This window comes from Budorcas taxicolor, chromosome 3 (assembly GCF_023091745.1).
Source record: "Budorcas taxicolor isolate Tak-1 chromosome 3, Takin1.1, whole genome shotgun sequence".
In the NCBI taxonomy this organism is placed as follows: domain Eukaryota; kingdom Metazoa; phylum Chordata; class Mammalia; order Artiodactyla; family Bovidae; genus Budorcas; species Budorcas taxicolor.
In genome coordinates this window covers 8,556,591-8,581,131 of record NC_068912.1, presented here as the reverse complement: position 1 = coordinate 8,581,131, position 24,541 = coordinate 8,556,591, and the positions used below count along the sequence as shown (strand labels likewise).

Below are 24,541 nucleotides of genomic sequence, written 5' to 3'. Positions count from 1 at the left end.
GCAGCGACCACGCAGCGCCTGCGCCTGCACCTGACAGGGATCCCGGCGCCGGCTCCCGGCCCCCTCGCGCGACACCGACAGGGTCGCGGCGGCCGTGGTCGGCGCAGAAGGCGCGGGACGGGCCGAGTGGGCCCGCGTCCCGCCGCTCCGGGCTCCCTCCGAGAGCGCCGCGCCCCGGGGTCCTGCACGTGCCCGGATCCTGCCTTCCAGGTCGCCCGCCCGCCGTCTCCTGCTCCAACGGAGCAGAGAGACGCCCACGGGCGAGCAGTGAGCAGCGGCGGGCGGGTGGCGGCCGGCGCCTCAGGGGCAGCGACGGGCGGCGCTGGCCACCGGTGCATGGGTGGTTCAGTGGTAGAATTCTCGCCTGCCACGCGGGAGGCCCGGGTTCGATTCCCGGCCCATGCAGCCACAGCGTCCCCTTTTGGTCCCACGGTGCGGGCCCCAGAGCCGAACTAGGTCTGCGCGCTGAAACGCGCTCGAGGCAGCGCTCCTGCCAACGCTGGCTTGCTACCTGCCGCCCGCTGCCTCTCCCACGCAGACGCCCAGGACCCCTCCCCACCTCACCCACAAAAGGCCCTGCTGCCAAGCCTTCGTGGCCCCAAACCCTGCGGGCTCAGCCGCCCGTGCGTCCAGGCACCTTTCTTGTGTTTGGCTCGCGTCCTCACCCGGACCCAGCCGAGGCCTCGGGGATTGCACTGGCAGGAATACCCCACCGCTGGCAGCCGCCCGCACCACACTTTCATCTTTCACAACGTCCGTCTCCAAGCTCCCTGCCTCACTCTCCCCACACTCCGAGAGGAATCAATCACACTACGTTTGCACAGCCAGGAGCAAGGGAGCTGCCACATCTGGCAAGCATACCTCCCTTTTGCCTGGAGGGTCCCTGGACCATGTCTTGCAGGACGAGTTCCAAAGAAGTCCACCAGCTGCCGGCCCTCGGCAGAAATAGGTTTCCAACAGCAACGCCCTCACCACCTCAAACACCACCCCTTCCCCCTGAAACCCTCTTGCGCGCCTCACCTCAGCATCAGCCCTGCCCCAAGAGCACCCCCACCTCAGCCTGCAGCCTCACCGTCCCCCTACTCCCCCACATGCACCCATCCCACCCCCAGCTCCCCGCCTCCCCCATCTCCACACACAACCCCCCCCCCCCAACGCCCCGGTCCTCCCTGAGCCGTTCCAAATCCCACTCTTGTCAAGGAACCTGCCTTTCCATTTGTTCCACTGGCCTGCCTCCCCCCACCCCCCACTTCAAGCCACGGCCTGCTCCTTTCCCTGCTTCTTCGAACACAAGTAGAACGGATTCACATTCCTGGGTGAGTCTCAGGTGCCCGGCAAAGTGATTCAGTCCCCTGTTCTTTGCCAGGTGGTCTTCCAGTGTAGGTGAAGGTGAGATACAATTACACTTCTCCTGCTACAGAGGAAAGCTCTGTTGCTCATCTCCTGTAAGCACAGTCTTTCCTATCTCTTGATCCGACTCCAACTTCGTCCCTCCCTGCCTTTCCCCTTGGGTAGCCCTATGTACGTTTTCGACGTCTCAAGGTCGCTTTCCCCTTTGCACATAGATTCGTCTGTATTCGTCGTTAGAGTCCACAGAGCTTTCTCCCTATCCAAGCGGCTCACTTCACTGAGCGGACCCTTCTGTGGCTCCGTCTGACCTTGCGGCCCATGGCGATGGCGGCTCCTTCTTGAGGGCTGCGTCATATTCCACGGTACAGATATCCCTCACCTTCTTGTGCCGGCCACGTGCCGACGGGCACTCGGGCGTTTCCCGCGTGTCTCGGCTCCAGCACAGAGGGCTGCGGTGACCCCGGGGGATGCCTGCATCTCTCCCCATTAGGGGTGTTTGTCGTCTTTTCCCGATGCGTGCCCAGGGGTGGCTTTCCTGGATCAAAATGGAAGCTCTTCTTTCTCCTATTGCTGGACTGATCCTCGACTGACTGACTTCGACGGAGTAGCACTGGTTCTGGAAGTGTAGTTGATCTGCACCCTGGTGTCCGTTTCCGCTGTACAGCGTTGGGGTTCAGTCCTGTCTGTGGGGGTGGGGGGCTTATGTGTTCAGCTCGTTTCCATTACGGGTGATGACAGGATGTGGGATCTCGTTCCCTGCGGTATCCCGCGTGTCCTTGTTCCTCCTCCCCTTCCTACGCAGTACTGGTACGGTTGATCCGTTGAGCCCGGCTCCTTGTTCATCCCTCGGTCCCTGACTGCGCCCTTGGGGAGCCCCAAGCGGCTTTCCTGTGTCTGAGAGTCTGTGGCTGGTTGGCCCAGGGATTAATTTGTCCAACACTTTAGAGTCCACCCATCCGTGACCTTGTCTGGTTGACTTCCCTCACCAAGGGTAATATTCTGCGGCTCCAGCCGCCGTTGCTGCCAGTGACACTATCTGCCTCCTGTGGACGGCTCGGTGACATCCCATTCTCTCCCTTTCTCTGACACTGCATCTTGGTGGCTGAGCCTTTGGGGATGGGCACTAGGGTTTTCCTCCACGTCTCGGCTATGGCAAACGGTGCTGCTGTGACCGTGGGGCTCGCGTGTGTCTCTCCGAATGAAGAGTTGCGACTTTCGTGGATATGTACCCAGGGTGGGATTGTCATAGCTCGCCTGTTTCCCGCTGACTTCGTTGCCTGCTGAGTTAGTTTTCTTTTGAAAGCTTACTCCGACGTCGTAGTCACGGTTGTTGCGCAAGTACAGTGGATTCCCAATATTGCGCTGGTTTCCGGTGGACCGCAGAGTGATCCTGTTTGGCGTGTGCGGATCGCGGATGTCATATATGTCTTCAGATTCTTTTGCACTTGAGGTTGTTACTCCAGGGCACTGACGCTTATTCCCTGTGTTGAACTGGATAACCTCGGTGCTTCTCCCTTTAGACAGGGTCCTGCGTATCTGTGCGTTGTTGCAGCTCCGCAGTCATCCCTCCACCGCTGCCTTTGGGCTTGCGTTACCCTGAGGTGGGTTTCTGCGTGAGTCGGTTTCTCCTGGCAAATAGCTTCGTTTTGTATTATGTTCCATGTTCCACATGCCTCTGTCCAACGCGGTCTGACATTCTCCGCAGAGTGTAAGAGTCTCCAGCTGCATCATCGCTTGTGACAAATGGCAATACTTGACGTGTTTCTTATGTATGACTGAGTGATGGCTCCATGCTGCATCGATGCCACCCCTTCTTGGGCGCGCCGTGTGTGGATGGGCGCTGGGGTTTGCTCCGTGTCCGCACCATGGCAGACGGTGCTGCAGTGTCCGTGGCGGTGTCCGGACCCTCAGACCTCCCCGAGGTTTGCCCTCTGCGGGTGTGTACCCTGGAGGGATGACTGTGCTCGGTCACATGGGAGCTCTCCTTGGCCCTCATGAAATCACAGCCACCTGCGCTCACAGCCACCCCCGCTCCATCCCACCCTGAGGCCCCAGCAGTGTCACCCCCGAGACTGGACACTCCCTCCTGATGGGTGGTGACTTTGGTCTCTGGGGCGGTACGGTGGGCCCACCCATCTCGGACCGGGTCTGGCCCCCAGCTGGCGCTGGCACTCCGTTTCTGTCCTTCGCTTGCCTGCGTCCTAGCCTCCGCCCAGAGCCCCAGCCCGCCGCCCAGCCTGAGCAGCCTGTGGCACCGCGCACCAGTGTGGCTCGCCCCCGCTCACCCGCCACACCACCCAGAAGGAGTGCTCTCCCGCCATCTTCCTCACGCCACAGCCCCCTCACTGTCACGGCCTCCCCTCTACCTTTCCCACCAGACTCCAGGCTCGGCCCACCTCCGCGCCACCATCGCCCTGGAGCTCGGGCTCTCCCTCACACGTCCTGCCCTGGCCTACCCTGCCTTGGCGTTCACCACTGCGGGCCTCCCTCTGGCTCCGCAGACCCAGCCCTACCCCCACGCCCACCCCGACCTGACCTACCGCAGATCCGTCCCAGCCTCTCACATGCGCCTGGCACGGCTTCGCCGCCGCGCCCATGCTTCTGTAGAGGCCCTGCTCCAGTGGCCTGCCGATCTTTCGCCAGGTCCCCGCGAGCGCCACGCCGCCCCTTCCCGCCGGCCGTCCACGCAGACGCCCCGACCAAGCACCCCGGGGCCTGCCTCCCAGCTCCCTGCTCGCCGCCGCGCCCTCGCCTCGCGATCGCCCTGCCTGGGTCCCTGATCCACGTGGGGCGCCACCAGCCATGGCCCCAAGCACCTTCCTCCGATACTCTCCCCCATGCCCGCTGACGCCCACAGCCCCGGCAGGGGCCTCGAGGAAACCCCCTTTGGCGACGGCAAGCACACGTCGGGCCACAGGGCTCCTTTGCCACAGGGGACTCGCCTTTGTGCCATCGCACCCGAGTGTGCCGCCCTCGCCGCACCTTGGTGCCTTTCGTCTGCCGTCCACTTCCCCTCCGAAGGACACAGTCCTTGAACGGACGTGAAACCCTTTGGGATTGACGAGCCGAGACGGGGCCAAGAGGAGACTGTGGTGGGCGATCACCCTCCCGGAGAGTTCCTAGGGGAAGACGATGACAGGGTGGGGAGAGGGATGCAGTGGATCCTGGATAGACAGTTCGGAGACAATGGGAAACTATTCGATGTCATAGCTAGGGGAGGGGTGCGTGGAACAGGGCGCTCTCTCTCTTTCTCTCTCTCTCTCTGTGTGTGTGTGTGTGTGCACCCGAGTGCCCACCTTTGGTTACGAGTGGGGGAGGGAGGCCTGGGTAAATCTTGCCTCAGTCCGGGAGGATTGAGAGCTGTGGTCAGGCAAGGGAAACAGCATGATGGTCGGGTGGTCCTCCCTGGCAGGCATCGCTGCCTCTGAGCGACTGAACTGCTACCCATGCCTCCCGGGCGCCGTGGTCCGCCTCCCAGAGCCCACTCGAGACCAGAACCCTCTTGGAGTCGCCAGCGGCATACGGGAGTCACAGCCAGCCCGGGACCTGGCACGCACTGGCCAAGCCGCCCAGAGAGGTGGCTGGCCTGAGGGACACGGCAAGGCAGGCGGTCCGTGGCCACGGCCCCCACTCCCAGAGGCAGATCCCCCTCGCTCACCTTCGGCTGTGGCCACCGCCCCTGCCGCTGCTGGCCCCCAGCTGGCGACCACCACAGCCCACGCCCCTCCCCCCAGCCCTGGCCCCAGCCCTCCCGCCGCCCGCCCTATCCAAGCCCACCTCCTCACCACCACCCACAGCAGGAGCACCAGCACGAGCCCAGGAGCATCACCGCCACCACCAGGGGCAGCAGCCGCAGACCCTCAGGAGGGAGGGAGGGAGGGAGGCGGGGGGTGGATGGGAGGCCTCAGGCGCGTCGTGGTGGAAGCGGCGCGAGGTTGCCACCGCGGCCAAAACCTTCGCCCCGCGGGACGGCGGAGGTGGCCTGAATCGTGCTTGGGCTGGACGGGCAGGGTCCCGGGGGCCTCTGGCGCAGCGCTGAGCAAGCGTAGGCTAATAAAAGGCTGGCAGGGTGTCCGGTGAGGACATGGGCAGGTGGCAGGCGGAGAGGAAGAAGAAAGGCTTCCCTGACCGGGAATCGAACCCGGGCCGCGGCGGTGAGAGCGCCGAATCCTAACCACTAGACCACCAGGGAGCGTCGGGGTTCGGCCCTCGCCTGCTCCTGGTGAGCCCCGCGCCTGCATGCCACCCGCCCGCGCCACCTTGCTGCCCACACCCGGCCTCTGCAAGTCCAGCCGCCTGCCCTGGCGTGCCGTCTTGCTTTCAGCACCCTCAAAACACTGCGCGCGCCGCCGGCTTCTCGCACACACGCCAAAAGCCGCGGGCCAGCGGGCTGGCTCCCTGCTCCCACCTCTCTGTCCCCCGAACGCCCCTGCCCGGAGAGCGCTGGAACTCAGCAAAAGGTCGGCCCGCTGCGTTGGCCGGGAATCGAACCCGGGTCAACTGCTTGGAAGGCAGCTATGCTCACCACTATACCACCAACGCTCCACAGCCCGGGCGGCCGCCAGACGCCGGCCCCGGGCTCGCCCCAGCATACTCTCGCCGCCGCCTCCGCATCCCTGCCCCGACGCCCCGGCAGCCGGAGGCTCTGCGCCGCCGCCGGCGCCCCCCAGCAGCCACGCGGCGCCCCAAGCTCGCCAGCGCTACGCAGTGGCCGGGATCCACCGGCCCCACCGCCCCAGGGCGGCGCCCCCGCGGCCTTGCGGCCCTCCGGCCCTTCGCTCCCCGCCGCGGCCCGCCAACGCCTCCGCCCTCACCCCCGGCGGGCAACGCGGGGCATGCAGCTTCCAGCACCCAGCTGGCCAAAGCCCTACTCCACCGGGCGCTGGGCGAGGCCACTTCCCACGACGACAAGGGGACACGGGACCCACCTGGCTGCACGCGTCGGGGCGCCGTGCCGAGCCGCGCGGCGGGGCCGTCGCGAGCCTAGGAGCCCACTCAGGCAGCCACTGGGGGTCGGCGCGTGGGCGGCCGGCCGGCCGCCAGATCCGGCTATGGTCGGGCAAGGCCGTGGGGTCGCCAAGGAGGCCCTCGCTCCGCCGTGGCGATCGTGCGCCCGCCGACGACAAAGGGCTCAGGCTGGAGCGCTGCACGGGCAGAGGGGGGTCGACGGGAGCTAGGCCGGGCACCGCCGTTGGCGGCGCCCTGGCGCCTCGCCCGAAGACGTCGGGAGGAGACGAAGGGCCCTTGGGGGCCTGGCGGCAGGACAGAGAGCGACCGCGGCCACCAAAAAGGGTGTGTTGCCTCCCCGTCGGGGAATCGAACCCCGGTCTCCCGCGTGACAGGCGGGGATACTCACCACTATACTAACGAGGACGGCGGCGACCGTCCTGCCTGCCGCCCGGCCGCTCTCGGGCTCTCGGGCTGCCTGCCGACGCCTCCCCTTGCCCAGCACGGGCCCCCGGCCACCACGGGTCCCGACCCAACCGCGCACCAAACCACCCGCCTCGGTCACAGCGGCAGCCCGCCACCCCGACAGGGACCCGGACCCCCGGGGCACTGGACACTCCCCAGCGCGCGCCGCCTCTTGCCTCCAACGCGGGCGTTCCGCCGGGAGAAGGGGGCGCGAGAAGGCAAGCGGGGCTGCGAGGACACGGGGGGCGCGCGCCGGCCGGCGTCGGGCCAGGAGAGGCGCGGGTGGGGAGGGGCCGGCCCGCCGAGGGCCCGGCTGGGTCCGCGGCGCGAGCGGCGGCGGAGCCAGGCGCCTCGGCCGGCCGCCGCGCGCCGGCTCGGTCGACCCCCACTCCGGACGGCCGCCTGCCTGCCTGCCTGCCTGCCTGCCTGCCTGCCTGGCGTGGCGCCCCGCGCGGCCCGCCAAGGGCGCCGGTGCTCGCGCCGCGTCGGGTCCCAGCCAGGCCAGCGGCCACGCGCCCAGCCAGGCCCGCCGTCAGGATGGCCGAGCGGTCTAAGGCGCTGCGTTCAGGTCGCAGTCTCCCCTGGAGGCGTGGGTTCGAATCCCACTCCTGACAAGCCCGCCTTTTGGCCCGCCGGACAAACGCACCCGTCCTCCCCGCGCCACTGCCTTTCTCCACACATGCCCTCCCGCCGCCGCCGCCTGCACCCCTCACACCAGGAACCTTCAGTCCTTCTCAGCGCATCTTTGCTCGCCAGCTGGCTGCAGCTGCAGCTGCTGCTTTTCCTGCCTCCCTGCCGCCCCCTTGCCCACCCTCGCCCACCCTCCCCCACCCTCCCCCTGCCGCTCCCACGGCCCCGCCGCGCCCCGCCCCCGGCCGCGCCAAAGCACGCGGCCCCGCGGCGGGTGGCAAGCCCTCCTCCCCTCGCCGGCGCTCCGACTTCTGCCCGGGGAACGGCCTACTCGCCCTCGCAGCCGTGCTTCCGCGGCCGCCCCCGCCAGCTCTCCCGCCGGGCCGGCACCCCGTCCTCCGCGCCCGCCCCGCCGGCCCGCCTGCGCTCCCCAGCCACAGCGAGGCGGCCGAGCCCCCGCCTTGCCCGCCAAGTGGGTGCCGCGTGCCCTCGACCCTTCTCCGCCGTGCGTTCTTGGCCGGGCCGCACCTGCCTGCCGCCCGCCCTGGACGCGTGCCATCCAGCCTTCCTGCTGGCCAGCGCACACCGGCCTTCCTTGCACGAGTCCGTCCCGGGAAGGGTGCTCCGCTGGGGAGGGAGCGGAAGCCCTGCGTGCCCGTCCAGCCCACCCACCGGCGCCCGGCCCGCGCCCCCGACCTCGGCGCCACGGCGCCCGTTCCCGTGGGAAGCCGCTGCCCCGGCCGGAGCCAAGCCCGCCCTGGCGCGCTCCCTGCCTCTCAGCCGGCAGTCCCCGAGCCAGGAGCCGCTCTGCCAAAGGGCCCCTGCTCACCACCACCACCCCGTCAGAGCCGGACCCCGGGAGCGCGGTCGGCCAGAGCGCAGGAGCCAGGCTCACACGCCTTTGGGTCCTTGGGCCTGAGCGCCGTCCTGGGGTGGGGGTGCGGGTGGGGGTGGGGGTGGGGGTGGGGCCGGTGGCGGAGGCGCTCGGAGGCGTCGCCCTCCCGCGCTCGCGCTTCCCGCACAGCCCGAGCCCGGCGTCCCGGCCCGCGCCCGCTCTCGCGCGCCCCACCCCGGCCCGGCCGGAAAGCCAGCCCGCCAGGGGGACTTTGGGTCGGGACCCGGCGGTCGCGGAGAGGCACGTCGGCGCGCGGCCGCAGCGACCACGCAGCGCCTGCGCCTGCACCTGACAGGGATCCCGGCGCCGGCTCCCGGCCCCCTCGCGCGACACCGACAGGGTCGCGGCGGCCGTGGTCGGCGCAGAAGGCGCGGGACGGGCCGAGTGGGCCCGCGTCCCGCCGCTCCGGGCTCCCTCCGAGAGCGCCGCGCCCCGGGGTCCTGCACGTGCCCGGATCCTGCCTTCCAGGTCGCCCGCCCGCCGTCTCCTGCTCCAACGGAGCAGAGAGACGCCCACGGGCGAGCAGTGAGCAGCGGCGGGCGGGTGGCGGCCGGCGCCTCAGGGGCAGCGACGGGCGGCGCTGGCCACCGGTGCATGGGTGGTTCAGTGGTAGAATTCTCGCCTGCCACGCGGGAGGCCCGGGTTCGATTCCCGGCCCATGCAGCCACAGCGTCCCCTTTTGGTCCCACGGTGCGGGCCCCAGAGCCGAACTAGGTCTGCGCGCTGAAACGCGCTCGAGGCAGCGCTCCTGCCAACGCTGGCTTGCTACCTGCCGCCCGCTGCCTCTCCCACGCAGACGCCCAGGACCCCTCCCCACCTCACCCACAAAAGGCCCTGCTGCCAAGCCTTCGTGGCCCCAAACCCTGCGGGCTCAGCCGCCCGTGCGTCCAGGCACCTTTCTTGTGTTTGGCTCGCGTCCTCACCCGGACCCAGCCGAGGCCTCGGGGATTGCACTGGCAGGAATACCCCACCGCTGGCAGCCGCCCGCACCACACTTTCATCTTTCACAACGTCCGTCTCCAAGCTCCCTGCCTCACTCTCCCCACACTCCGAGAGGAATCAATCACACTACGTTTGCACAGCCAGGAGCAAGGGAGCTGCCACATCTGGCAAGCATACCTCCCTTTTGCCTGGAGGGTCCCTGGACCATGTCTTGCAGGACGAGTTCCAAAGAAGTCCACCAGCTGCCGGCCCTCGGCAGAAATAGGTTTCCAACAGCAACGCCCTCACCACCTCAAACACCACCCCTTCCCCCTGAAACCCTCTTGCGCGCCTCACCTCAGCATCAGCCCTGCCCCAAGAGCACCCCCACCTCAGCCTGCAGCCTCACCGTCCCCCTACTCCCCCACATGCACCCATCCCACCCCCAGCTCCCCGCCTCCCCCATCTCCACACACAACCCCCCCCCCCCAACGCCCCGGTCCTCCCTGAGCCGTTCCAAATCCCACTCTTGTCAAGGAACCTGCCTTTCCATTTGTTCCACTGGCCTGCCTCCCCCCACCCCCCACTTCAAGCCACGGCCTGCTCCTTTCCCTGCTTCTTCGAACACAAGTAGAACGGATTCACATTCCTGGGTGAGTCTCAGGTGCCCGGCAAAGTGATTCAGTCCCCTGTTCTTTGCCAGGTGGTCTTCCAGTGTAGGTGAAGGTGAGATACAATTACACTTCTCCTGCTACAGAGGAAAGCTCTGTTGCTCATCTCCTGTAAGCACAGTCTTTCCTATCTCTTGATCCGACTCCAACTTCGTCCCTCCCTGCCTTTCCCCTTGGGTAGCCCTATGTACGTTTTCGACGTCTCAAGGTCGCTTTCCCCTTTGCACATAGATTCGTCTGTATTCGTCGTTAGAGTCCACAGAGCTTTCTCCCTATCCAAGCGGCTCACTTCACTGAGCGGACCCTTCTGTGGCTCCGTCTGACCTTGCGGCCCATGGCGATGGCGGCTCCTTCTTGAGGGCTGCGTCATATTCCACGGTACAGATATCCCTCACCTTCTTGTGCCGGCCACGTGCCGACGGGCACTCGGGCGTTTCCCGCGTGTCTCGGCTCCAGCACAGAGGGCTGCGGTGACCCCGGGGGATGCCTGCATCTCTCCCCATTAGGGGTGTTTGTCGTCTTTTCCCGATGCGTGCCCAGGGGTGGCTTTCCTGGATCAAAATGGAAGCTCTTCTTTCTCCTATTGCTGGACTGATCCTCGACTGACTGACTTCGACGGAGTAGCACTGGTTCTGGAAGTGTAGTTGATCTGCACCCTGGTGTCCGTTTCCGCTGTACAGCGTTGGGGTTCAGTCCTGTCTGTGGGGGTGGGGGGCTTATGTGTTCAGCTCGTTTCCATTACGGGTGATGACAGGATGTGGGATCTCGTTCCCTGCGGTATCCCGCGTGTCCTTGTTCCTCCTCCCCTTCCTACGCAGTACTGGTACGGTTGATCCGTTGAGCCCGGCTCCTTGTTCATCCCTCGGTCCCTGACTGCGCCCTTGGGGAGCCCCAAGCGGCTTTCCTGTGTCTGAGAGTCTGTGGCTGGTTGGCCCAGGGATTAATTTGTCCAACACTTTAGAGTCCACCCATCCGTGACCTTGTCTGGTTGACTTCCCTCACCAAGGGTAATATTCTGCGGCTCCAGCCGCCGTTGCTGCCAGTGACACTATCTGCCTCCTGTGGACGGCTCGGTGACATCCCATTCTCTCCCTTTCTCTGACACTGCATCTTGGTGGCTGAGCCTTTGGGGATGGGCACTAGGGTTTTCCTCCACGTCTCGGCTATGGCAAACGGTGCTGCTGTGACCGTGGGGCTCGCGTGTGTCTCTCCGAATGAAGAGTTGCGACTTTCGTGGATATGTACCCAGGGTGGGATTGTCATAGCTCGCCTGTTTCCCGCTGACTTCGTTGCCTGCTGAGTTAGTTTTCTTTTGAAAGCTTACTCCGACGTCGTAGTCACGGTTGTTGCGCAAGTACAGTGGATTCCCAATATTGCGCTGGTTTCCGGTGGACCGCAGAGTGATCCTGTTTGGCGTGTGCGGATCGCGGATGTCATATATGTCTTCAGATTCTTTTGCACTTGAGGTTGTTACTCCAGGGCACTGACGCTTATTCCCTGTGTTGAACTGGATAACCTCGGTGCTTCTCCCTTTAGACAGGGTCCTGCGTATCTGTGCGTTGTTGCAGCTCCGCAGTCATCCCTCCACCGCTGCCTTTGGGCTTGCGTTACCCTGAGGTGGGTTTCTGCGTGAGTCGGTTTCTCCTGGCAAATAGCTTCGTTTTGTATTATGTTCCATGTTCCACATGCCTCTGTCCAACGCGGTCTGACATTCTCCGCAGAGTGTAAGAGTCTCCAGCTGCATCATCGCTTGTGACAAATGGCAATACTTGACGTGTTTCTTATGTATGACTGAGTGATGGCTCCATGCTGCATCGATGCCACCCCTTCTTGGGCGCGCCGTGTGTGGATGGGCGCTGGGGTTTGCTCCGTGTCCGCACCATGGCAGACGGTGCTGCAGTGTCCGTGGCGGTGTCCGGACCCTCAGACCTCCCCGAGGTTTGCCCTCTGCGGGTGTGTACCCTGGAGGGATGACTGTGCTCGGTCACATGGGAGCTCTCCTTGGCCCTCATGAAATCACAGCCACCTGCGCTCACAGCCACCCCCGCTCCATCCCACCCTGAGGCCCCAGCAGTGTCACCCCCGAGACTGGACACTCCCTCCTGATGGGTGGTGACTTTGGTCTCTGGGGCGGTACGGTGGGCCCACCCATCTCGGACCGGGTCTGGCCCCCAGCTGGCGCTGGCACTCCGTTTCTGTCCTTCGCTTGCCTGCGTCCTAGCCTCCGCCCAGAGCCCCAGCCCGCCGCCCAGCCTGAGCAGCCTGTGGCACCGCGCACCAGTGTGGCTCGCCCCCGCTCACCCGCCACACCACCCAGAAGGAGTGCTCTCCCGCCATCTTCCTCACGCCACAGCCCCCTCACTGTCACGGCCTCCCCTCTACCTTTCCCACCAGACTCCAGGCTCGGCCCACCTCCGCGCCACCATCGCCCTGGAGCTCGGGCTCTCCCTCACACGTCCTGCCCTGGCCTACCCTGCCTTGGCGTTCACCACTGCGGGCCTCCCTCTGGCTCCGCAGACCCAGCCCTACCCCCACGCCCACCCCGACCTGACCTACCGCAGATCCGTCCCAGCCTCTCACATGCGCCTGGCACGGCTTCGCCGCCGCGCCCATGCTTCTGTAGAGGCCCTGCTCCAGTGGCCTGCCGATCTTTCGCCAGGTCCCCGCGAGCGCCACGCCGCCCCTTCCCGCCGGCCGTCCACGCAGACGCCCCGACCAAGCACCCCGGGGCCTGCCTCCCAGCTCCCTGCTCGCCGCCGCGCCCTCGCCTCGCGATCGCCCTGCCTGGGTCCCTGATCCACGTGGGGCGCCACCAGCCATGGCCCCAAGCACCTTCCTCCGATACTCTCCCCCATGCCCGCTGACGCCCACAGCCCCGGCAGGGGCCTCGAGGAAACCCCCTTTGGCGACGGCAAGCACACGTCGGGCCACAGGGCTCCTTTGCCACAGGGGACTCGCCTTTGTGCCATCGCACCCGAGTGTGCCGCCCTCGCCGCACCTTGGTGCCTTTCGTCTGCCGTCCACTTCCCCTCCGAAGGACACAGTCCTTGAACGGACGTGAAACCCTTTGGGATTGACGAGCCGAGACGGGGCCAAGAGGAGACTGTGGTGGGCGATCACCCTCCCGGAGAGTTCCTAGGGGAAGACGATGACAGGGTGGGGAGAGGGATGCAGTGGATCCTGGATAGACAGTTCGGAGACAATGGGAAACTATTCGATGTCATAGCTAGGGGAGGGGTGCGTGGAACAGGGCGCTCTCTCTCTTTCTCTCTCTCTCTCTGTGTGTGTGTGTGTGTGCACCCGAGTGCCCACCTTTGGTTACGAGTGGGGGAGGGAGGCCTGGGTAAATCTTGCCTCAGTCCGGGAGGATTGAGAGCTGTGGTCAGGCAAGGGAAACAGCATGATGGTCGGGTGGTCCTCCCTGGCAGGCATCGCTGCCTCTGAGCGACTGAACTGCTACCCATGCCTCCCGGGCGCCGTGGTCCGCCTCCCAGAGCCCACTCGAGACCAGAACCCTCTTGGAGTCGCCAGCGGCATACGGGAGTCACAGCCAGCCCGGGACCTGGCACGCACTGGCCAAGCCGCCCAGAGAGGTGGCTGGCCTGAGGGACACGGCAAGGCAGGCGGTCCGTGGCCACGGCCCCCACTCCCAGAGGCAGATCCCCCTCGCTCACCTTCGGCTGTGGCCACCGCCCCTGCCGCTGCTGGCCCCCAGCTGGCGACCACCACAGCCCACGCCCCTCCCCCCAGCCCTGGCCCCAGCCCTCCCGCCGCCCGCCCTATCCAAGCCCACCTCCTCACCACCACCCACAGCAGGAGCACCAGCACGAGCCCAGGAGCATCACCGCCACCACCAGGGGCAGCAGCCGCAGACCCTCAGGAGGGAGGGAGGGAGGGAGGCGGGGGGTGGATGGGAGGCCTCAGGCGCGTCGTGGTGGAAGCGGCGCGAGGTTGCCACCGCGGCCAAAACCTTCGCCCCGCGGGACGGCGGAGGTGGCCTGAATCGTGCTTGGGCTGGACGGGCAGGGTCCCGGGGGCCTCTGGCGCAGCGCTGAGCAAGCGTAGGCTAATAAAAGGCTGGCAGGGTGTCCGGCGAGGACATGGGCAGGTGGCAGGCGGAGAGGAAGAAGAAAGGCTTCCCTGACCGGGAATCGAACCCGGGCCGCGGCGGTGAGAGCGCCGAATCCTAACCACTAGACCACCAGGGAGCGTCGGGGTTCGGCCCTCGCCTGCTCCTGGTGAGCCCCGCGCCTGCATGCCACCCGCCCGCGCCACCTTGCTGCCCACACCCGGCCTCTGCAAGTCCAGCCGCCTGCCCTGGCGTGCCGTCTTGCTTTCAGCACCCTCAAAACACTGCGCGCGCCGCCGGCTTCTCGCACACACGCCAAAAGCCGCGGGCCAGCGGGCTGGCTCCCTGCTCCCACCTCTCTGTCCCCCGAACGCCCCTGCCCGGAGAGCGCTGGAACTCAGCAAAAGGTCGGCCCGCTGCGTTGGCCGGGAATCGAACCCGGGTCAACTGCTTGGAAGGCAGCTATGCTCACCACTATACCACCAACGCTCCACAGCCCGGGCGGCCGCCAGACGCCGGCCCCGGGCTCGCCCCAGCATACTCTCGCCGCCGCCTCCGCATCCCTGCCCCGACGCCCCGGCAGCCGGAGGCTCTGCGCCGCCGCCGGCGCCCCCCAGCAGCCACGCGGCGCCCCAAGCTCGCCAGCGCTACGCAGTGGCCGGGATCCACCGGCCCCACCGCCCCAGGGCGGCGCCCCCGCGGCCTTGCGGCCCTCCGGCCCTTCGCTCCCCGCCGCGGCCCGCCAACGCCTCCGCCCTCACCCCCGGCGGGCAACGCGGGGCATGCAGCTTCCAGCACCCAGCTGGCCAAAGCCCTACTCCACCGGGCGCTGGGCGAGGCCACTTCCCACGACGACAAGGGGACACGGGACCCACCTGGCTGCACGCGTCGGGGCGCCGTGCCGAGCCGCGCGGCGGGGCCGTCGCGAGCCTAGGAGCCCACTCAGGCAGCCACTGGGGGTCGGCGCGTGGGCGGCCGGCCGGCCGCCAGATCCGGCTATGGTCGGGCAAGGCCGTGGGGTCGCCAAGGAGGCCCTCGCTCCGCCGTGGCGATCGTGCGCCCGCCGACGACAAAGGGCTCAGGCTGGAGCGCTGCACGGGCAGAGGGGGGTCGACGGGAGCTAGGCCGGGCACCGCCGTTGGCGGCGCCCTGGCGCCTCGCCCGAAGACGTCGGGAGGAGACGAAGGGCCCTTGGGGGCCTGGCGGCAGGACAGAGAGCGACCGCGGCCACCAAAAAGGGTGTGTTGCCTCCCCGTCGGGGAATCGAACCCCGGTCTCCCGCGTGACAGGCGGGGATACTCACCACTATACTAACGAGGACGGCGGCGACCGTCCTGCCTGCCGCCCGGCCGCTCTCGGGCTCTCGGGCTGCCTGCCGACGCCTCCCCTTGCCCAGCACGGGCCCCCGGCCACCACGGGTCCCGACCCAACCGCGCACCAAACCACCCGCCTCGGTCACAGCGGCAGCCCGCCACCCCGACAGGGACCCGGACCCCCGGGGCACTGGACACTCCCCAGCGCGCGCCGCCTCTTGCCTCCAACGCGGGCGTTCCGCCGGGAGAAGGGGGCGCGAGAAGGCAAGCGGGGCTGCGAGGACACGGGGGGCGCGCGCCGGCCGGCGTCGGGCCAGGAGAGGCGCGGGTGGGGAGGGGCCGGCCCGCCGAGGGCCCGGCTGGGTCCGCGGCGCGAGCGGCGGCGGAGCCAGGCGCCTCGGCCGGCCGCCGCGCGCCGGCTCGGTCGACCCCCACTCCGGACGGCCGCCTGCCTGCCTGCCTGCCTGCCTGCCTGCCTGCCTGGCGTGGCGCCCCGCGCGGCCCGCCAAGGGCGCCGGTGCTCGCGCCGCGTCGGGTCCCAGCCAGGCCAGCGGCCACGCGCCCAGCCAGGCCCGCCGTCAGGAAGGCCGAGCGGTCTAAGGCGCTGCGTCAGGTCGCAGTCTCCTGAGACACCCAGGAATGTGAATCCGTTCTAATTGTGTTCGAAGAAGCAGGGAAAGGAGCAGGCCGTGGCTTGAAGTGGGGGGTGGGGGGAGGCAGGCCAGTGGAACAAATGGAAAGGCAGGTTCCTTGACAAGAGTGGGATTTGGCATGGCTCAGGGAGGACCGGGGCGTTGGGGGGGGGGGGTTGTGTGTGGAGATGGGGGAGGCGGGGAGCTGGGGGTGGGATGGGTGCATGTGGGGGAGTAGGGGGACGGTGAGGCTGCAGGCTGATGTGGGGGTGCTCTTGGGGCAGGGCTGATGCTGAGGGGAGGCGCGCAAGAGGGTTTCAGGGGGAAGGGGTGGTGTTTGAGGTGGTGAGGGCGTTGCTGTTGGAAACCTATTTCTGCCGAGGGCCGGCAGCTGGTGGACTTCTTTGGAACTCGTCCTGCAAGACATGGTCCAGGGACCCTCCAGGCAAAAGGGAGGTATGCTTGCCAGATGTGGCAGCTCCCTTGCTCCTGGCTGTGCAAACGTAGTGTGATTGATTCCTCTCGGAGTGTGGGGAGAGTGAGGCAGGGAGCTTGGAGACGGACGTTGTGAAAGATGAAAGTGTGGTGCGGGCGGCTGCCAGCGGTGGGGTATTCCTGCCAGTGCAATCCCCGAGGCCTCGGCTGGGTCCGGGTGAGGACGCGAGCCAAACACAAGAAAGGTGCCTGGACGCACGGGCGGCTGAGCCCGCAGGGTTTGGGGCCACGAAGGCTTGGCAGCAGGGCCTTTTGTGGGTGAGGTGGGGAGGGGTCCTGGGCGTCTGCGTGGGAGAGGCAGCGGGCGGCAGGTAGCAAGCCAGCGTTGGCAGGAGCGCTGCCTCGAGCGCGTTTCAGCGCGCAGACCTAGTTCGGCTCTGGGGCCCGCACCGTGGGACCAAAAGGGGACGCTGTGGCTGCATGGGCCGGGAATCGAACCCGGGCCTCCCGCGTGGCAGGCGAGAATTCTACCACTGAACCACCCATGCACCGGTGGCCAGCGCCGCCCGTCGCTGCCCCTGAGGCGCCGGCCGCCACCCGCCCGCCGCTGCTCACTGCTCGCCCGTGGGCGTCTCTCTGCTCCGTTGGAGCAGGAGACGGCGGGCGGGCGACCTGGAAGGCAGGATCCGGGCACGTGCAGGACCCCGGGGCGCGGCGCTCTCGGAGGGAGCCCGGAGCGGCGGGACGCGGGCCCACTCGGCCCGTCCCGCGCCTTCTGCGCCGACCACGGCCGCCGCGACCCTGTCGGTGTCGCGCGAGGGGGCCGGGAGCCGGCGCCGGGATCCCTGTCAGGTGCAGGCGCAGGCGCTGCGTGGTCGCTGCGGCCGCGCGCCGACGTGCCTCTCCGCGACCGCCGGGTCCCGACCCAAAGTCCCCCTGGCGGGCTGGCTTTCCGGCCGGGCCGGGGTGGGGCGCGCGAGAGCGGGCGCGGGCCGGGACGCCGGGCTCGGGCTGTGCGGGAAGCGCGAGCGCGGGAGGGCGACGCCTCCGAGCGCCTCCGCCACCGGCCCTACCCCCACCCCCACCCCCACCCGCACCCCCACCCCAGAACGGCGCTCAGGCCCAAGGACCCAAAGGCGTGTGAGCCTGGCTCCTGCGCTCTGGCCGACCGCGCTCCCGGGGTCCGGCTCTGACGGGGTGGTGGTGGTGAGCAGGGGCCCTTTGGCAGAGCGGCTCCTGGCTCGGGGACTGCCGGCTGAGAGGCAGGGAGCGCGCCAGGGCGGGCTTGGCTCCGGCCGGGGCAGCGGCTTCCCACGGGAACGGGCGCCGTGGCGCCGAGGTCGGGGGCGCGGGCCGGGCGCCGGTGGGTGGGCTGGACGGGCACGCAGGGCTTCCGCTCCCTCCCCAGCGGAGCACCCTTCCCGGGACGGACTCGTGCAAGGAAGGCCGGTGTGCGCTGGCCAGCAGGAAGGCTGGATGGCACGCGTCCAGGGCGGGCGGCAGGCAGGTGCGGCCCGGCCAAGAACGCACGGCGGAGAAGGGTCGAGGGCACGCGGCACCCACTTGGCGGGCAAGGCGGGGGCTCGGCCGCCTCGCTGTGGCTGGGGAGCGCAGGCGGGCCGGCGGGGCGGGCGCGGAGGACGGGGTGCCGGCCCGGCGGGAGAGCTGGCGGGGGCGGCCGCGGAAGCACGGCTGCGAGGGCGAGTAGGCCGTTCCCCGGGCAGAAGTCGGAGCGCCGGCGAGGGGAGGAGGGCTTGCCACCCGCCGCGGGGCCGCGTGCTTTGGCGCGGCCGGGGGCGGGGCGCGGCGGGGCCGTGGGAGCGGCAGGGGGAGGGTGGGGGAGGGTGGGCGAGGGTGGGCAAGGGGGCGGCAGGGAGGCAGGAAAAGCAGCAGCTGCAGCTGCAGCCAGCTGGCGAGCAAAGATGCGCTGAGAAGGACTGAAGGTTCCTGGTGTGAGGGGTGCAGGCGGCGGCGGCGGGAGGGCATGTGTGGAGAAAGGCAGTGGCGCGGGGAGGACGGGTGCGTTTGTCCGGCGGGCCAAAAGGCGGGCTTGTCAGGAGTGGGATTCGAACCCACGCCTCCAGGGGAGACTGCGACCTGAACGCAGCGCCTTAGACCGCTCGGCCATCCTGACGGCGGGCCTGGCTGGGCGCGTGGCCGCTGGCCTGGCTGGGACCCGACGCGGCGCGAGCACCGGCGCCCTTGGCGGGCCGCGCGGGGCGCCACGCCAGGCAGGCAGGCAGGCAGGCAGGCAGGCAGGCAGGCGGCCGTCCGGAGTGGGGGTCGACCGAGCCGGCGCGCGGCGGCCGGCCGAGGCGCCTGGCTCCGCCGCCGCTCGCGCCGCGGACCCAGCCGGGCCCTCGGCGGGCCGGCCCCTCCCCACCCGCGCCTCTCCTGGCCCGACGCCGGCCGGCGCGCGCCCCCCGTGTCCTCGCAGCCCCGCTTGCCTTCTCGCGCCCCCTTCTCCCGGCGGAACGCCCGCGTTGGAGGCAAGAGGCGGCGCGCGCTGGGGAGTGTCCAGTGCCCCGGGGGTCCGGGTCCCTGTCGGGGTGGCGGGCTGCCGCTGTGACCGAGGCGGGTGGTTTGGTGCGCGGTTGGGTCGGGACCCGTGGTGGCCGGGGGCCCGTGCTGGGCAAGGGGAGGCGTCGGCAGGCAGCCCGAGAGCCCGAGAGCGGCCGGGCGGCAGGCAGGACGGTCGCCGCCGTCCTCGTTAGTATAGTGGTGAGTATCCCCGCCTGTCACGCGGGAGACCGGGGTTCGATTCCCCGACGGGGAGGCAACACACCCTTTTTGGTGGCCGCGGTCGCTCTCTGTCCTGCCGCCAGGCCCCCAAGGGCCCTTCGTCTCCTCCCGACGTCTTCGGGCGAGGCGCCAGGGCGCCGCCAACGGCGGTGCCCGGCCTAGCTCCCGTCGACCCCCCTCTGCCCGTGCAGCGCTCCAGCCTGAGCCCTTTGTCGTCGGCGGGCGCACGATCGCCACGGCGGAGCGAGGGCCTCCTTGGCGACCCCACGGCCTTGCCCGACCATAGCCGGATCTGGCGGCCGGCCGGCCGCCCACGCGCCGACCCCCAGTGGCTGCCTGAGTGGGCTCCTAGGCTCGCGACGGCCCCGCCGCGCGGCTCGGCACGGCGCCCCGACGCGTGCAGCCAGGTGGGTCCCGTGTCCCCTTGTCGTCGTGGGAAGTGGCCTCGCCCAGCGCCCGGTGGAGTAGGGCTTTGGCCAGCTGGGTGCTGGAAGCTGCATGCCCCGCGTTGCCCGCCGGGGGTGAGGGCGGAGGCGTTGGCGGGCCGCGGCGGGGAGCGAAGGGCCGGAGGGCCGCAAGGCCGCGGGGGCGCCGCCCTGGGGCGGTGGGGCCGGTGGATCCCGGCCACTGCGTAGCGCTGGCGAGCTTGGGGCGCCGCGTGGCTGCTGGGGGGCGCCGGCGGCGGCGCAGAGCCTCCGGCTGCCGGGGCGTCGGGGCAGGGATGCGGAGGCGGCGGCGAGAGTATGCTGGGGCGAGCCCGGGGCCGGCGTCTGGCGGCCGCCCGGGCTGTGGAGCGTTGGTGGTATAGTGGTGAGCATAGCTGCCTTCCAAGCAGTTGACCCGGGTTCGATTCCCGGCCAACGCAGCGGGCCGACCTTTTGCTGAGTTCCAGCGCTCTCCGGGCAGGGGCGTTCGGGGGACAGAGAGGTGGGAGCAGGGAGCCAGCCCGCTGGCCCGCGGCTTTTGGCGTGTGTGCGAGAAGCCGGCGGCGCGCGCAGTGTTTTGAGGGTGCTGAAAGCAAGACGGCACGCCAGGGCAGGCGGCTGGACTTGCAGAGGCCGGGTGTGGGCAGCAAGGTGGCGCGGGCGGGTGGCATGCAGGCGCGGGGCTCACCAGGAGCAGGCGAGGGCCGAACCCCGACGCTCCCTGGTGGTCTAGTGGTTAGGATTCGGCGCTCTCACCGCCGCGGCCCGGGTTCGATTCCCGGTCAGGGAAGCCTTTCTTCTTCCTCTCCGCCTGCCACCTGCCCATGTCCTCGCCGGACACCCTGCCAGCCTTTTATTAGCCTACGCTTGCTCAGCGCTGCGCCAGAGGCCCCCGGGACCCTGCCCGTCCAGCCCAAGCACGATTCAGGCCACCTCCGCCGTCCCGCGGGGCGAAGGTTTTGGCCGCGGTGGCAACCTCGCGCCGCTTCCACCACGACGCGCCTGAGGCCTCCCATCCACCCCCCGCCTCCCTCCCTCCCTCCCTCCTGAGGGTCTGCGGCTGCTGCCCCTGGTGGTGGCGGTGATGCTCCTGGGCTCGTGCTGGTGCTCCTGCTGTGGGTGGTGGTGAGGAGGTGGGCTTGGATAGGGCGGGCGGCGGGAGGGCTGGGGCCAGGGCTGGGGGGAGGGGCGTGGGCTGTGGTGGTCGCCAGCTGGGGGCCAGCAGCGGCAGGGGCGGTGGCCACAGCCGAAGGTGAGCGAGGGGGATCTGCCTCTGGGAGTGGGGGCCGTGGCCACGGACCGCCTGCCTTGCCGTGTCCCTCAGGCCAGCCACCTCTCTGGGCGGCTTGGCCAGTGCGTGCCAGGTCCCGGGCTGGCTGTGACTCCCGTATGCCGCTGGCGACTCCAAGAGGGTTCTGGTCTCGAGTGGGCTCTGGGAGGCGGACCACGGCGCCCGGGAGGCATGGGTAGCAGTTCAGTCGCTCAGAGGCAGCGATGCCTGCCAGGGAGGACCACCCGACCATCATGCTGTTTCCCTTGCCTGACCACAGCTCTCAATCCTCCCGGACTGAGGCAAGATTTACCCAGGCCTCCCTCCCCCACTCGTAACCAAAGGTGGGCACTCGGGTGCACACACACACACACACAGAGAGAGAGAGAGAAAGAGAGAGAGCGCCCTGTTCCACGCACCCCTCCCCTAGCTATGACATCGAATAGTTTCCCATTGTCTCCGAACTGTCTATCCAGGATCCACTGCATCCCTCTCCCCACCCTGTCATCGTCTTCCCCTAGGAACTCTCCGGGAGGGTGATCGCCCACCACAGTCTCCTCTTGGCCCCGTCTCGGCTCGTCAATCCCAAAGGGTTTCACGTCCGTTCAAGGACTGTGTCCTTCGGAGGGGAAGTGGACGGCAGACGAAAGGCACCAAGGTGCGGCGAGGGCGGCACACTCGGGTGCGATGGCACAAAGGCGAGTCCCCTGTGGCAAAGGAGCCCTGTGGCCCGACGTGTGCTTGCCGTCGCCAAAGGGGGTTTCCTCGAGGCCCCTGCCGGGGCTGTGGGCGTCAGCGGGCATGGGGGAGAGTATCGGAGGAAGGTGCTTGGGGCCATGGCTGGTGGCGCCCCACGTGGATCAGGGACCCAGGCAGGGCGATCGCGAGGCGAGGGCGCGGCGGCGAGCAGGGAGCTGGGAGGCAGGCCCCGGGGTGCTTGGTCGGGGCGTCTGCGTGGACGGCCGGCGGGAAGGGGCGGCGTGGCGCTCGCGGGGACCTGGCGAAAGATCGGCAGGCCACTGGAGCAGGGCCTCTACAGAAGCATGGGCGCGGCGGCGAAGCCGTGCCAGGCGCATGTGAGAGGCTGGGACGGATCTGCGGTAGGTCAGGTCGGGGTGGGCGTGGGGGTAGGGCTGGGTCTGCGGAGCCAGAGGGAGGCCCGCAGTGGTGAACGCCAAGGCAGGGTAGGCCAGGGCAGGACGTGTGAGGGAGAGCCCGAGCTCCAGGGCGATGGTGGCGCGGAGGTGGGCCGAGCCTGGAGTCTGGTGGGAAAGGTAGAGGGGAGGCCGTGACAGTGAGGGGGCTGTGGCGTGAGGAAGATGGCGGGAGAGCACTCCTTCTGGGTGGTGTGGCGGGTGAGCGGGGGCGAGCCACACTGGTGCGCGGTGCCACAGGCTGCTCAGGCTGGGCGGCGGGCTGGGGCTCTGGGCGGAGGCTAGGACGCAGGCAAGCGAAGGACAGAAACGGAGTGCCAGCGCCAGCTGGGGGCCAGACCCGGTCCGAGATGGGTGGGCCCACCGTACCGCCCCAGAGACCAAAGTCACCACCCATCAGGAGGGAGTGTCCAGTCTCGGGGGTGACACTGCTGGGGCCTCAGGGTGGGATGGAGCGGGGGTGGCTGTGAGCGCAGGTGGCTGTGATTTCATGAGGGCCAAGGAGAACTCCCATGTGACCGAGCACAGTCATCCCTCCAGGGTACACACCCGCAGAGGGCAAACCTCGGGGAGGTCTGAGGGTCCGGACACCGCCACGGACACTGCAGCACCGTCTGCCATGGTGCGGACACGGAGCAAACCCCAGCGCCCATCCACACACGGCGCGCCCAAGAAGGGGTGGCATCGATGCAGCATGGAGCCATCACTCAGTCATACATAAGAAACACGTCAAGTATTGCCATTTGTCACAAGCGATGATGCAGCTGGAGACTCTTACACTCTGCGGAGAATGTCAGACCGCGTTGGACAGAGGCATGTGGAACATGGAACATAATACAAAACGAAGCTATTTGCCAGGAGAAACCGACTCACGCAGAAACCCACCTCAGGGTAACGCAAGCCCAAAGGCAGCGGTGGAGGGATGACTGCGGAGCTGCAACAACGCACAGATACGCAGGACCCTGTCTAAAGGGAGAAGCACCGAGGTTATCCAGTTCAACACAGGGAATAAGCGTCAGTGCCCTGGAGTAACAACCTCAAGTGCAAAAGAATCTGAAGACATATATGACATCCGCGATCCGCACACGCCAAACAGGATCACTCTGCGGTCCACCGGAAACCAGCGCAATATTGGGAATCCACTGTACTTGCGCAACAACCGTGACTACGACGTCGGAGTAAGCTTTCAAAAGAAAACTAACTCAGCAGGCAACGAAGTCAGCGGGAAACAGGCGAGCTATGACAATCCCACCCTGGGTACATATCCACGAAAGTCGCAACTCTTCATTCGGAGAGACACACGCGAGCCCCACGGTCACAGCAGCACCGTTTGCCATGGCCGAGACGTGGAGGAAAACCCTAGTGCCCATCCCCAAAGGCTCAGCCACCAAGATGCAGTGTCAGAGAAAGGGAGAGAATGGGATGTCACCGAGCCGTCCACAGGAGGCAGATAGTGTCACTGGCAGCAACGGCGGCTGGAGCCGCAGAATATTACCCTTGGTGAGGGAAGTCAACCAGACAAGGTCACGGATGGGTGGACTCTAAAGTGTTGGACAAATTAATCCCTGGGCCAACCAGCCACAGACTCTCAGACACAGGAAAGCCGCTTGGGGCTCCCCAAGGGCGCAGTCAGGGACCGAGGGATGAACGAGGAGCCGGGCTCAACGGATCAACCGTACCAGTACTGCGTAGGAAGGGGAGGAGGAACAAGGACACGCGGGATACCGCAGGGAACGAGATCCCACATCCTGTCATCACCCGTAATGGAAACGAGCTGAACACATAAGCCCCCCACCCCCACAGACAGGACTGAACCCCAACGCTGTACAGCGGAAACGGACACCAGGGTGCAGATCAACTACACTTCCAGAACCAGTGCTACTCCGTCGAAGTCAGTCAGTCGAGGATCAGTCCAGCAATAGGAGAAAGAAGAGCTTCCATTTTGATCCAGGAAAGCCACCCCTGGGCACGCATCGGGAAAAGACGACAAACACCCCTAATGGGGAGAGATGCAGGCATCCCCCGGGGTCACCGCAGCCCTCTGTGCCGGAGCCGAGACACGCGGGAAACGCCCGAGTGCCCGTCGGCACGTGGCCGGCACAAGAAGGTGAGGGATATCTGTACCGTGGAATATGACGCAGCCCTCAAGAAGGAGCCGCCATCGCCATGGGCCGCAAGGTCAGACGGAGCCACAGAAGGGTCCGCTCAGTGAAGTGAGCCGCTTGGATAGGGAGAAAGCTCTGTGGACTCTAACGACGAATACAGACGAATCTATGTGCAAAGGGGAAAGCGACCTTGAGACGTCGAAAACGTACATAGGGCTACCCAAGGGGAAAGGCAGGGAGGGACGAAGTTGGAGTCGGATCAAGAGATAGGAAAGACTGTGCTTACAGGAGATGAGCAACAGAGCTTTCCTCTGTAGCAGGAGAAGTGTAATTGTATCTCGCCTTCACCTACACTGGAAGACCACCTGGCAAAGAACAGGGGACTGAATCACTTTGCCGGGCACCTGAGACTCACCCAGGAATGTGAATCCGTTCTACTTGTGTTCGAAGAAGCAGGGAAAGGAGCAGGCCGTGGCTTGAAGTGGGGGGTGGGGGGAGGCAGGCCAGTGGAACAAAT

At 67.7% G+C, this 24,541-nt stretch overlaps 14 non-coding genes across 14 annotated transcripts; 6 read left to right on the top strand and 8 right to left on the bottom strand.

Annotated features, from left to right (window-relative positions):
* The first annotated feature begins 334 nt into the window (after positions 1–334).
* TRNAG-GCC (transfer RNA glycine (anticodon GCC)) lies at positions 335–405 on the top strand. The gene has a single exon. It is a non-coding gene; the product is annotated as a tRNA-Gly (tRNA).
* A 5,065-nt stretch (positions 406–5,470) lies between these two features.
* On the bottom strand, positions 5,471–5,542 carry TRNAE-CUC (transfer RNA glutamic acid (anticodon CUC)). Its single transcript has one exon. It is a non-coding gene; the product is annotated as a tRNA-Glu (tRNA).
* A 278-nt stretch (positions 5,543–5,820) lies between these two features.
* Positions 5,821–5,892, bottom strand: TRNAG-UCC (transfer RNA glycine (anticodon UCC)). The gene has a single exon. It is a non-coding gene; the product is annotated as a tRNA-Gly (tRNA).
* Positions 5,893–6,651: 759 nt separating this feature from the next.
* On the bottom strand, positions 6,652–6,723 carry TRNAD-GUC (transfer RNA aspartic acid (anticodon GUC)). The gene has a single exon. It is a non-coding gene; the product is annotated as a tRNA-Asp (tRNA).
* Positions 6,724–7,293: 570 nt separating this feature from the next.
* On the top strand, positions 7,294–7,376 carry TRNAL-CAG (transfer RNA leucine (anticodon CAG)). The gene has a single exon. It is a non-coding gene; the product is annotated as a tRNA-Leu (tRNA).
* A 1,503-nt stretch (positions 7,377–8,879) lies between these two features.
* TRNAG-GCC (transfer RNA glycine (anticodon GCC)) lies at positions 8,880–8,950 on the top strand. The gene has a single exon. It is a non-coding gene; the product is annotated as a tRNA-Gly (tRNA).
* A 5,065-nt stretch (positions 8,951–14,015) lies between these two features.
* On the bottom strand, positions 14,016–14,087 carry TRNAE-CUC (transfer RNA glutamic acid (anticodon CUC)). The gene has a single exon. It is a non-coding gene; the product is annotated as a tRNA-Glu (tRNA).
* A 278-nt stretch (positions 14,088–14,365) lies between these two features.
* TRNAG-UCC (transfer RNA glycine (anticodon UCC)) lies at positions 14,366–14,437 on the bottom strand. Its single transcript has one exon. It is a non-coding gene; the product is annotated as a tRNA-Gly (tRNA).
* Positions 14,438–15,196: 759 nt separating this feature from the next.
* On the bottom strand, positions 15,197–15,268 carry TRNAD-GUC (transfer RNA aspartic acid (anticodon GUC)). The gene has a single exon. It is a non-coding gene; the product is annotated as a tRNA-Asp (tRNA).
* A 1,537-nt stretch (positions 15,269–16,805) lies between these two features.
* TRNAG-GCC (transfer RNA glycine (anticodon GCC)) lies at positions 16,806–16,876 on the bottom strand. Its single transcript has one exon. It is a non-coding gene; the product is annotated as a tRNA-Gly (tRNA).
* A 1,503-nt stretch (positions 16,877–18,379) lies between these two features.
* TRNAL-CAG (transfer RNA leucine (anticodon CAG)) lies at positions 18,380–18,462 on the bottom strand. Its single transcript has one exon. It is a non-coding gene; the product is annotated as a tRNA-Leu (tRNA).
* A 570-nt stretch (positions 18,463–19,032) lies between these two features.
* Positions 19,033–19,104, top strand: TRNAD-GUC (transfer RNA aspartic acid (anticodon GUC)). Its single transcript has one exon. It is a non-coding gene; the product is annotated as a tRNA-Asp (tRNA).
* Positions 19,105–19,863: 759 nt separating this feature from the next.
* TRNAG-UCC (transfer RNA glycine (anticodon UCC)) lies at positions 19,864–19,935 on the top strand. Its single transcript has one exon. It is a non-coding gene; the product is annotated as a tRNA-Gly (tRNA).
* A 278-nt stretch (positions 19,936–20,213) lies between these two features.
* On the top strand, positions 20,214–20,285 carry TRNAE-CUC (transfer RNA glutamic acid (anticodon CUC)). The gene has a single exon. It is a non-coding gene; the product is annotated as a tRNA-Glu (tRNA).
* Positions 20,286–24,541: the final 4,256 nt, after the last annotated feature.